Below are 11,997 nucleotides of genomic sequence, written 5' to 3'. Positions count from 1 at the left end.
TGGGCATTGGGGCTCGCAAGTAAACTGTCAGTTCCGTGTAAAAAATATTAATTTAAAATACTGTATACAACAGGTTTCTTTTTTTTCTTTTAACCTTGTTGATCCATCATGTATGGCCAATTCACAGCCTATATTACTGAACAATCTGTAGAACATCACCAGTTTTTCAACAGATATAAGGCTGGGTGTGGATCAGGAAGCATTGTGTATTTAGTGTGACATGAAGGGGAAATAGATGAAAAAGAACTAAGATGACTGTCTTACATATAAATACTCCGTGCGGTTTAGCCTGTGCATGCTTGGCACACAAAATGAGATGTTTGGTGGATTAGGTATTCTAAGCAAGGCTAATCCATGGATTTGCATTGTTACTCCCGATATTATAACAATATTCCCATCAGAGGGAGACGACAGCCACATTTCAAGATGACATACTAAATGTGCTGAAAGCAGAAATGCAGTGAGATGTAGGCAATCTGAATACACAAACCGAAGGACAACACATGCATGCATAATGAAAAACAAAAAACAAAACAAATCTTGCTCCTTGAAAATTGGCCAACATTTTATATCCAAATCCCATTACTGGGCATTTAGGTTGACAGCACAGTGCGGTAAGAGAGAATAAAGTCAGCCATAATGCAATCTGTTCCGGAGGTTTGATGTCCGGCGTAGGTCAGGAGTTCATGTTAGCATCTGGATCAAAAAATGGCTTGGCGCCCTTCGCTGTTTTCATCGCCTCGTTCCTGTCAGGAACTAGCTGTACCTGAGGAATACATATAACACCACCGCCAGTCATTGTCCACCACTTTGGCTTTCAAGCAGCACCCCGCCATGCCAGGCACAATTGTTTGAGTTCAAAGGCCACTTTCAAAGGCACCAGTCTCCTGGGTCGACAGGCCTTGACCACAGCCTCTCCTGTCATATGTAATTAAGAGCAAGCCGACCAGACAAGTCCACTCCATAGTAGCGGTCCACAACCCCATTACTAAAGAGGGGGAGCGTAACCCCTCCATCTGCTGCGCTTGCTGAGGGATGTCACCACCTGTCCTCTCCAGGGTGAACCGGGCCTAGTGTTTCTCATCCCCAGCTTCGCCTCCCTCACGCTCTCTCCACCGCCTCGCGGTCCAGTTCTCTGTGGCACCGTGGAAATCAAATGAAACGACATGAAAACAATTGGACTCCATGGGCGAGGTGGACAAGCCATCGAATGTTCAAAGGGATTCGGAGCCACTCCAAACTGTGCAGAAAGTCAGTTCTAAACTGATGAGGCACAGTGACATTATGCAGATGTTCTGCCGTTCCAAACAAAATTACTGTAACCCCCAAAAGCTCAGAGCATTTCAAACAGATCATCCATTCCAAATGAAGAATGCAGCAGTGCAGTACAGCACACAATTTCCCAATGGCTCGACCAAACAGCAATAATTCTTATACCCACACATGGTCACTGGCAGTAAGTCAGATCACCCAGTGAAACGTAAGGGCACCCAAGGCCACCTCCCATTACCCAGCCACACAATGGAAGTAACAGGTAGGCAGGTATACATCAAAATGATATCCGTATGCATGACTAACAAGTCACATGACTTCTTTATAATGGCTCTGTGCCTGACAAGTTCCCACAGATTAGACCCTGGAGCTGCCATAGAACTGAAGCAGGCCGAGACAGCTGGCCTTCTCCTCACTCCGGCAGTGGTAGTTATAGAAATCCCTCGCTCCCTGGCAAATAGCTCTCTTTTCTGATTGAATTGCATTGAATATGGCCTCTAGCATCAGGGTCCTTGATTCAAATAGCTGACCCAGAAGCATTGTTCTCCTGCAGCATATGCATTTTAATGGAAGGATGACATGGCATCTTATTCTATTCTTTACCAAAGCACTCACAGAGTTCTGTGACCTTCTTTAATGATTGTGTATGTGCTTTAATAACATGACAAGGTGACGCCATGTTAACTACACTCACAGTGAAATATGTGACGATAATACAGGGGAAATATATTTTTCACAGTCCTCTCAGAGACAATGTTTGATGCATGATGTGATTTTGACACGAAAGTCTAATGGATGTAGAAACATGAAAATATTCTAATTATTATACAAAAATACATTTACCATCAGAGACCGCCAAATTAGGTTATGTATTTCTTGTATTCACCAATCGACCACAATGTGAAAACAGGTTAAAGAGATTTCAGGATGAAAGATTTCATCCTGCTGTATCTGCTGATGACAGAGAGTTGAGTTAACCCACACCCCTTCCCCTTTGGTTATCTATTAATAATCATCACAGATAATAGGGTGTTAATCATTTATATTCCTTTTTAGTTCTTCAGAGAATTGTCAGAGAAATGGTATATGTCTCAATCTAATTAATTCAAAATAAAAGTGGGAGGATGACTGCCTAGTGAGAACTAGAGTGTGTGTGTGTGGAGGGGGAGGGGGGCATAAAGAGAAGGATCGACACGAAGATGACACAAATATATTTTGCCTTTAAGCACTGCAGCTGCATTGCAATCTGAGTATTCCACAGTGTAAAGTGTGTGTGGGGGGCTTGTTTAGCAGATCTAGCCAACTCTCACCCCGTCTAAGGAACATGCAGGCACACAATTAGAAGAGCTGCTGTGAAGATACCATATTGTTTCATTAGCTGCATCCCACATGCAGCTTCTTCATTGTAAACCAAAATAGTTCACTGTCAACACTTCTAACTAACCCGGCAACTTTGGCACCAGAAATGGGATGAAAACAATCTCAGATGGGGCAAAGTTCCTCTTTTGTTTTGCTTTTGATTCAGCCTGCAGAGGCTACAGTGTTTCTCGCATGAGATCGGCCTTAAGGATTACTTACCGCACATCCTCCTACATCTCCTCAGCTGTCCGAGGCAGAGCACGGCATCATTTCCTGTCTCCTCCGTCCACACGCGAAGGTGGATTGTCACCAGAAACCCATTAACATGCCAAAGAGGATGCAGGATGCCACGTTTTTCTCTGATGGAAGCAAATTTCAGACGGGGAAATTACTCTTCGGGAAGCAAAGTGGCCATCACGCGGCGCCGCATAGCGAGAGGAGAATAGGCAGAGGGGCCTAGCCGAGAGTGACAGATTGCAGAAATGGCCCATGATTGACAGGCTGATTGAACGCAGGGGCACCCTGTGGATCCAGAGGCAAGGGCTGACTCCATGACTGGCCTGACATGGTGTGTTGCTATTTTTAATGCACCCGGCAGCTGTTGCAAAAGGAATTTCAGTACTTTATAGTTAGAGCCGACGAAGGACCTCTGCACTGCACATGGCAATACATAAAGCTAAATAGTTCACTTCAGTACTAGGTGTGTTACATCCTTCATGTTCATGACTGGTGTTATGGTTGTGATAGTGTCATTTCTGTCTTATGCACATCCCTTTACACATCAGACAGGAAATATATGTTTTTTTCTGAGTTTGTCTTTTGTTGCATAATAAACGTCATATAACAGCCTTTGAGTATACCCCAATATATCATAATATTTCATTTGGCCTCCACCGCTTCCAGTGCTTTTGCATATGGGGACACTTCAGTGCTTTATGGCAATGTGGCTTTTAATGTCATGATGAGACTTGACACACATAATGTTTAGTTGCAGTTGCTGATGAGAAAAGATGACACTTCCCTCCAGCAAAATTGTTGACACTGACGACTGCACGGCACACTTGCTGTGTAATCATGATAAATAAGTAGTTTATGGCTTTATTCAACTGCAAAAATAAAATAGAAATAAAATGCCGGCATCATCTTGATATTCTTTCAAACTAACAGCTCCGATCCCTGGTCTGAGATTCACTGACCCGACACCCTGTCTTTTATGTTCAACATTTCTGGATTATCACTTCTTATTTGATCGTTTCCTGGGTAGTTTCACAAAGAAAATGGTAAAGACCCTATAGTCTTTGTATACTGTTGGTTCCATGAAAATGTCATTATTAGTTGAAATGAACAGAGCTGGGGGAGTACTGAGCACAGTGTCAGTACCTACACTCTGTATGCATTTCATAGCATGGTCCTTTGACAGTGCCATTACTGCTGTTCTGATTTTAGGATAATAGCCTCATAAATGTCAAGCGTTTTATCCTACAATGCTGATGGATAGAAAGGCCTCTCTGTATCCTTGTGCCTGACCCCTCCCCCCACACACACACACACACACACACCTCAAATGGATATTTTTGATTCAAAAGCTGCTAGCCTCAGATAAACTATGCAAATGATACAGTTTGTGGATCATGATCACCCATGGCAGTCAAATGGAGAAACACATTGTCTGTGTTCTTATAACAGGTGTGAGTGTGTGTTTGGTGGGGGTGATGTCTGTGTTCTTATAACAGGTGTGAGTGTGTGTTTGGGGGTAATGTCTGTGTTCTTATAACAGGTGTGAGTGTGTGTTTGGTGGGGGTAATGTTGTTTTCTGTTCATTTTATTCCTCTTGATTTCAGGCATGCATAAGCTGATATCTCTGCTTCAGACTGGTCTTTTTAGAGGAACCTTAAGCACTTACGCAGACCTCTGATTTGACCTTTTCCCTTTGTTTATCTGTGACCTTGACAGGTTTGCCTGTGTGACTGATTCTCAGAGGCATCCTGCAAATGTTATGAGGCCATAGCACTCTGATCTGTGTGAATGCCTCTACACTCTTCAGTGACCCCTCCTGTTACAGTCTCCTGATTACTGGTAGTGGTATATTATTGGGAAATTACCACAGGTAACTTAAATATTCTTATTCTTACTAGGTGTTAGGTGATTTATTCTGTGTAAATCCTTAATAAGCAACTAGGCCTACAGTAGTTGGTCTTGATCTAAGGTTATTGATCAATATAGAAACACTATAGCCTTCTAATTCAATATCTTAATATAATATTCTGTCACAATAAAGCATGTGTTCAGACAGCGTATTAGGAGGCAATAAACTATATTTTGATCCATATTATATACAAATTATTACAAACACTGTACCAGTAACTGTACATCAAAACCAACTATGTGCTTATTAAGGATCTGCTAAGAATGAAATACCCATTGTGTAAGAATAGGAAATCATTCAAAAAAGACCTAATTAATATGTAATGATGCTTACAGTAATACAGACCTTGTTGAGCGCTAATACCTACTAGTATTGTATTAATGGTTAATATGTGTTCCCTTTGATTTAGATTTCATAATGATTTTTTAGCTCCACTTTCAACTTCCACAACTTCTACCAAAGATATTGAAAAAAAAAAGTTATTCACAGTTACCTTTCAAATGTGTCATATGTCAGAGTGGGTATGCTTTCTAAAGGCTTTTTACGATGTCAACCTTGAATCAGGTCACAATAAAATCTTTCATAAATGACAGAGTGCATGATCCATGTGTGACTGTCAGATGACAGATCCTTTATTTAATGTCATGGAAATCGAATTCATGTTGGGTGGAAAGAACAATCTGTTCCTCTTGAGGTGAAGCTGAAATGCTCACTCACTGTGTGTTCTCAATGTACTCATCTTCATCTCCGGCTGTCAGAGGTTTATGAGTCCATTTATTTACAAACACATTCACTGCAAGAGTGCATGGGAAACTAGGAGATTTCTCAATACATTTTCATTGTCATCATAATCATTATCACAAAGCACCTTGTGTGAATACATCAAGTATGAAGCACAAGCCACTCTTTTACTGGATTGTAAATGTAAGAATATATAAGTAACTGTGGGAATGGAGTGCAACAATATTTCCCAGTATATTAAATATTTAGCAAAGTGTAGACTTTGCATTGACTGTATCTAGCTTCATCAGGCTCATTAGTGTGCTTGGTTCACACGAACATTATCACCCAGAGAGAATAAATACTCTTTTCTAATTGGCTGGTGGGGTGGCTATTAATTCTGAATAACGGGACACCTATGAAGTAGATCTGGTAAAAAAGTTTAAACACCGTTCCATATCAATGCTTATGAATGGTAACTACAACAACCACAGTAGGATGACGGTTGAGCCTGGAAGCTTCTTCTCTACTTTTGTGTTGTGAACATTAGCTTCTTTTCTGAAAAGGAAAGAATATACAGTCTGTAAAAACAACTCTACATAATTATTTCAACACTTTAACTGATCTGGGGCCCAGATGCCTCCACTGTGTTTTTGATACCATGAAACTTTGAAATATGAAAAATTGAATTGTTATATTCTGTTAAACACAGGCTATGCTTGGTGAGCAAACAAAAAGGTTAGGCAACAGTCATCTCACTTCCTTTCAGAAGGCACGTATTGCAGCTTGGCAAAGTCAAAGAAACATGGATATTGAAGACACTCGCTAAGACGCTAAAGTTTTAGTTTTTTATTTATTTAGTCTGTTTAGTCGAACGGAAATATTGCTAATTCAGAAACAAAAAGTGGAAAAAATGGTTACTGTTGCAAAAATCCAAACCCAGGTGGGTGGAAATGGGGAAAATCCTTTATTTGTATACAGGAATATTACAGACCACATAACCAACACCAACGCATATTGGCTATAGCATATATGTGACTCCTTCATTTGTGATCATTTCTCCATTTGTTTTTCTTACTGTCCATTTTCCCTTCCATAAGTATCAATGGATACAGGGATCCATGAACCTTTCAGTTTAGAAATGCTGCAAATTTCATGTAATTCTGCAATGGCCTTATTTAATCTCTAGAGCCCATGATATCTACTTGACTGGGCTGAGCCTGGCACCTGTCAATGGGGTCCAGTATCTGAAAATGGCTTGCCAATGAAGACATCAAACTGGCTGAAGTCTTAATTAGTTTTGCCCCAATAGACAAAATGTATTTTACATGAATAGTGTTTGCCACTGACTCCTAATTTAGTGTCATCCTATATTACATCCTATATATCCTGTATACATATATGCATCCCAAAAATGTGCATTGTGTATTTCAACAGCTTGATCATTTCTTTGATTCCTGGACATCAACTGGCTGACTTGGACTATTTTGTTAATCAGTCAGTGTCTTCAGACACTTTCATTTAAAGCATAATTAAAATAACTTATTTTAGGTAAAACAAACAAGCACAAGTTTGGAAAAAAGGCTGCAAGTTGCCAAACAACAATCTTTTTGATCAGTAAAATACCTTAAGGAAGCTTTTTTACAAAAAATAGGGATGTGAGTGTGTGTGTGTGTGTGTGTGTGTATGTGTGTGTATGTGTGAGCGTGCATAGTATGTCTGGGTCTGTGCATTCATTATAGCTAACTACAAAGCTTCCAAATGCAAATACAGCTCTAACAGTGCTCACACACAGCCCTCACACCCATATGTGTAGTGATCTTGGACTTTGGACTGCTTTGTTGAAGTTTTAATATCAGCATTGCTGCTGCAAGGTATCACCTGTCCCAAAATGGCTGGATTGTTTCAACCTTGATTCACTTTTATGCTTCCCCCTGTGGTATAACCAGAGGGTGCTTTAGAAAGTTCAGCTTCTCAGCGGATTTGAGACTACACCTCTGAACATGATGAAGGTAGAATGAGGTTCAGGGAATGTCCACAGAGGAAAGACAGCCTTGATATCTTTTAGACCAGCATGTACAAAAACATTTGAATAAGCAGTGCACTGGGCTAGTGATGACAGGATTTAAACAGTGATGTCGGGTTTGGTCTTATATGGTGGTTGCATCATGTCTGCATAGATATCTTTTGCATTTTAATGCTACCTGAACGTTCTTTTTGCACAAACACACCACCCCCTACACAAATATACCGACAAACCATTTGAGCAAAATGTTGAGTTGAGCTTCATCAATTTCAAAATCAGATAGACAGTGATAGAATATTGTACTGATTGTCATTCTTTGGGTACCTTTCAGAGGATTAAGTTCATGTTGTTTCAAGGACTTATTTTCAAGGACTTATGGTATTAGTGCCATTGCCCTCTTTCTTCAGAATTCAAATACATATCATTGTGCTTTTTCAACAAGGCTCTTTAGAGAGCTGACCTGATGACCCATTGTTGTTCTTAAATATGAGGTATGGTTGATATTTAGAAGCCATTTGCACTTTTCAAAATCAATTGTTTTTTACAAGCACTGTGAATTGTGAATTGCCGATTGATTACACATATGAGAGGAAGCACTGAAATTATATATATATATATATATATAGAGAGAGAGAGAGAGAGAGAGAGATACCAATGGTGAAGAGAGATGTGAATAGAAATGAAAAGAGGAGAGAGAAAAAGATGAAAATAGAGGGAGAGTTATTAAGAGTTGAACAGGGACCGAGAGAGAAAGCAACAGAGAGACAGCTGCAACGGTCATTTCTGGTGAGGTTAATGGCCGCTGATGTCACTGCCAAGCTTCAAGCCTCGCGTGGCTGCCTCCGTCTCTCCCATGTCTCTGGCCCTCTGCTCCTGAAAGTGTCCCAGCATGGCTGAAGCTCCCCATGCACGCCTCTCCCAGGCTCAGAGCAAGCGCTCGTGAGGGGAGGAGAGCGCCAGGGCCAGGGCACCTCCAGCCTATTCCAACAGTCTTATTCATTTTCTTATGGGAAACCAGAGAGAGGAGTGAGAGGGGAGCTGTTGCTATGACAAAGCTTTTTAATCAAGTGGCACACAATGAAGCACTCACTGGAGACTGAAGCCCAGGCATATTTGATTAGTTTCATAGACGGGAAGGAATTGTATATTTCACAGCGTATAGGTTCTCTCATTCTTGGCTAAAAATTCCTGAAAGGTCTACTGGTCGGTAAAAAAGTAAAAACTAATATACATAAATGTACTGTATATACAACTAGGGAACAAAAGTTTGACTGAGAAAATATGCTGCCATGCAATCTCATGGTCTCATTATCCTTGTAACATGTTGTGCACATAATACCATTAGATATTCCCTGTGTGTGTGTGTGTGTGCGTGTGTCTTGTAACATGTTGTGCTCACAATACCATTAGAGATTCCCTGTGTGTGTGTGTGTGTGTGTGTGTGTGTGTGCATGTGTCTTGTAACATGTTGTGCACACAATACCATTAGAGATTCCCTGTAACTGGCCATGAAAGCTGCCACATCTTGTCTAGTACATGCAGATTCGTTTTTCTATTAAAATACCCATTAAAATGACCAAACCATCCCTAATATGACAGATGTAGTTATTTCCTCAACTTATCAAGGAGAAGCAGCGTTAGTTATCGCCCATCGTCTCAGCAATACCCTCTCCATCACTGTTCATTACGGGAGAGGGAGGAGAAATGGCAGAGAGGAGATGGGCTTGGGGTTTTCACATGGACCCTTCCCCTGATTACCATGGCTCTCATTCAATCCTGGTGCAAAACCTTTCCTCTCTGATGAATGGGCCGGCTGCTCAAGTTTGTTTAATTGATAGCTTTTCCCCCATTTTATTCTCTCTTTCAAAAGTTCAATTACACTCATACAAAGTAATCCATCATTGAAATGAAGCTGACCGCAGAAACAAATTAAATGTGCCAATTTGAATTAGCAAAGTTCACACAGTTGAGGACGACGTGTTAGCCATGGGAAAGATGACTTAAAACAAGGGAATGTCCAACGCAGATGCAAGTAAACTGGTGATTGGAATTTGCACAAACAAAATCACATCAGCTAAATAAAAACACATTGAGAAATTCCATCACTTTGACTCCAGTAAAAAAAGAAAATAGCATTAGAATATTATTTAATGAAGAATAGGAAGATGGCAATAACCTATAATTGAAGTATAACTCATAGTAAGACATTAGACTTTACTAAATATTATTATATTAATATTCATGGAATGAAACGTGAGTATATTGACTGTAAAAAATATATTCAATATTCTCGGTCCATAATATTCAGATTTTAATTTAATATTCTCACGTTTGGTTCCATATACTCAGACTTTCATTCAATATTCTCACGTTTGGTTCCATATATTCAGATTTTAATTTAATATTCTCACGTTTGGTTCCATATTAAAATTTTTCATGTGACGTATTCTAGGTTCTATAGCTTTGTTTACATCCAGCTGGTAGGCAAGGGACAAGTTGAACCCATTGAACATCGTTGTCTGCAGCTGCCTCTCGGTAGGCTACATCTCTGTATTTCAGCAATGTCAACATTTCAGGCATCAATAAAGGTGATGATGAAACGTTATCCCATTGATCAATATTTGATAGCCTGTCACAGGAACGTTGTTTCGCTAAAATCGCCCTGATTTGGTGCATTGATCTGTATCGATAACGTTATGGGAGAACCTGCATATAGCCTAATGGTAGCCTAACTTTTTTTCTCTGTTCAAAACTCGGTTTACACGAAGACAATAGCCTTTCTTAGAAGCTGTGACATTTGACCAGTAAGGAACATGTCTTCCTTCTGAAAGCTGACACAAAATCTAACAATATTTGATCATTTAACTTCAACTGAACAGAGACAGGTCTTGGTAGGCAGACTCAGCAGACGTTAAAACGGTAGCCTACTGTTATAGCCAGAGTCAGTCAGCATCATGTAACAATAATGGCGTTAGTCATGAATCCTGTAACATATTATATCATATAACAGCGATGGCTTATTCGAAGACGATCTGCATGGATATATAACCACCCAGAATAACTCAGAATGTGAGTGATAAAGTTCATTAATTGTATGAAACTTTTTATTAGTTATCCATTACAGCATCGCCTATATTAGGCTGTTATGCTAGCTCAGCCTTTAAATATGTTGTTATTTTGGTCATGTGGACTTGATTAAACGGGTAAAGATAATTCATAAACTGCTTATTTCTTACATGACTGAAGCAGTAGCCTAGGTTCAACAGTGGTTGAGGTTGCTGTGTTAAGTTGTGTGTGATCGCTAAACAATTAGGATCAAATCAGTTTATTTTGACATACGGGAGTTAGCCTGACCTTAGCCTATAGCACATAAGCCTATTCTGTTTTCATTTATTAGCATTTGTTGTGATTATATAATCAAATGACACTCATGATAACTTGAAATAGAAGGACAGAAGATAGGTGATTGATGTCCACAAGCACGAATTTCACGAGACAAATTAGAACAAACTGTTCCGGTAAAAATAATCTTGCCGGTAAAAATAATCTTGCCATGTTTAAAATGCTGCACTTTTTCCCTTCATAGCCTATCTCTGGCAATTCATTTTTGGATGACTGTAGATAGGAGTATTTTAGCCTACGTCTTTGTAGACAGTAGGCTACACCATTAGGCTATCTTGAGAATAAAAGACTTCACAGCTGCTAACGATCATCCTCCACAACCACGAGGATAGGTAGGCTAAACGGTCGTTCGTCGCCTTTTTGCTTCTTATTGTAAAACCAACTGTTAGGGCCTACACAAGTGGTCGGCATCCCGGTCAATATTTGATATTAAAATTTAAATTTTGAAGCTATTTGTAACTATGTGTAGCCTATGCAACCCGACTGTTGCAGGCTTGCCTACCACTCTCTGCAGTGCCTTGCCTACCATTCTTGCCTACCACTCCAGTTGTAAACAAACGGTCACATGACATTATGATGTAGGTGCAAAACCTTAATACTCAGACTTTCATTCATTATACAACAATTGGGTTCTATGGAACTATTTATTTGTTTCTGATTGGCTGAGAGACGTTCCATGAGTTGGAATATCCCTGGACATTTCAACTCAGACTCAGCACAGCTAATAATAAATCACTCCGCGACACAATGCGAAGATTTGACACCCAGCTCTCCACTATTTCAAGCAATGGTTTACTCCTTAGCAAACCATAACGAAACAGTGCTTCACCACATCTGTGGATTAAGCCACACAGTCAACTCAATGTAAGTAAGATAAACGAGGATGCTAATTGTTCTCAGCATTTCCAGCATTGTGTAGGGCCTATAATATGATTGTCACTTGGAGGAGACTTGTAGATAACTAACGTTAGCATAATTAGCTAACCGCTGCTAACGTGCTAGCATCGCCACGTCAGGCTGTGCACAGTAGTGTAACATTTATTCACTATACATTAATAAAGTTGAGTGGTTC

Source organism: Alosa alosa, chromosome 14 (genome assembly GCF_017589495.1).
Source record: "Alosa alosa isolate M-15738 ecotype Scorff River chromosome 14, AALO_Geno_1.1, whole genome shotgun sequence".
Lineage (NCBI taxonomy): Eukaryota > Metazoa > Chordata > Actinopteri > Clupeiformes > Clupeidae > Alosa > Alosa alosa.
This window is presented reverse-complemented; position numbering follows the sequence as displayed.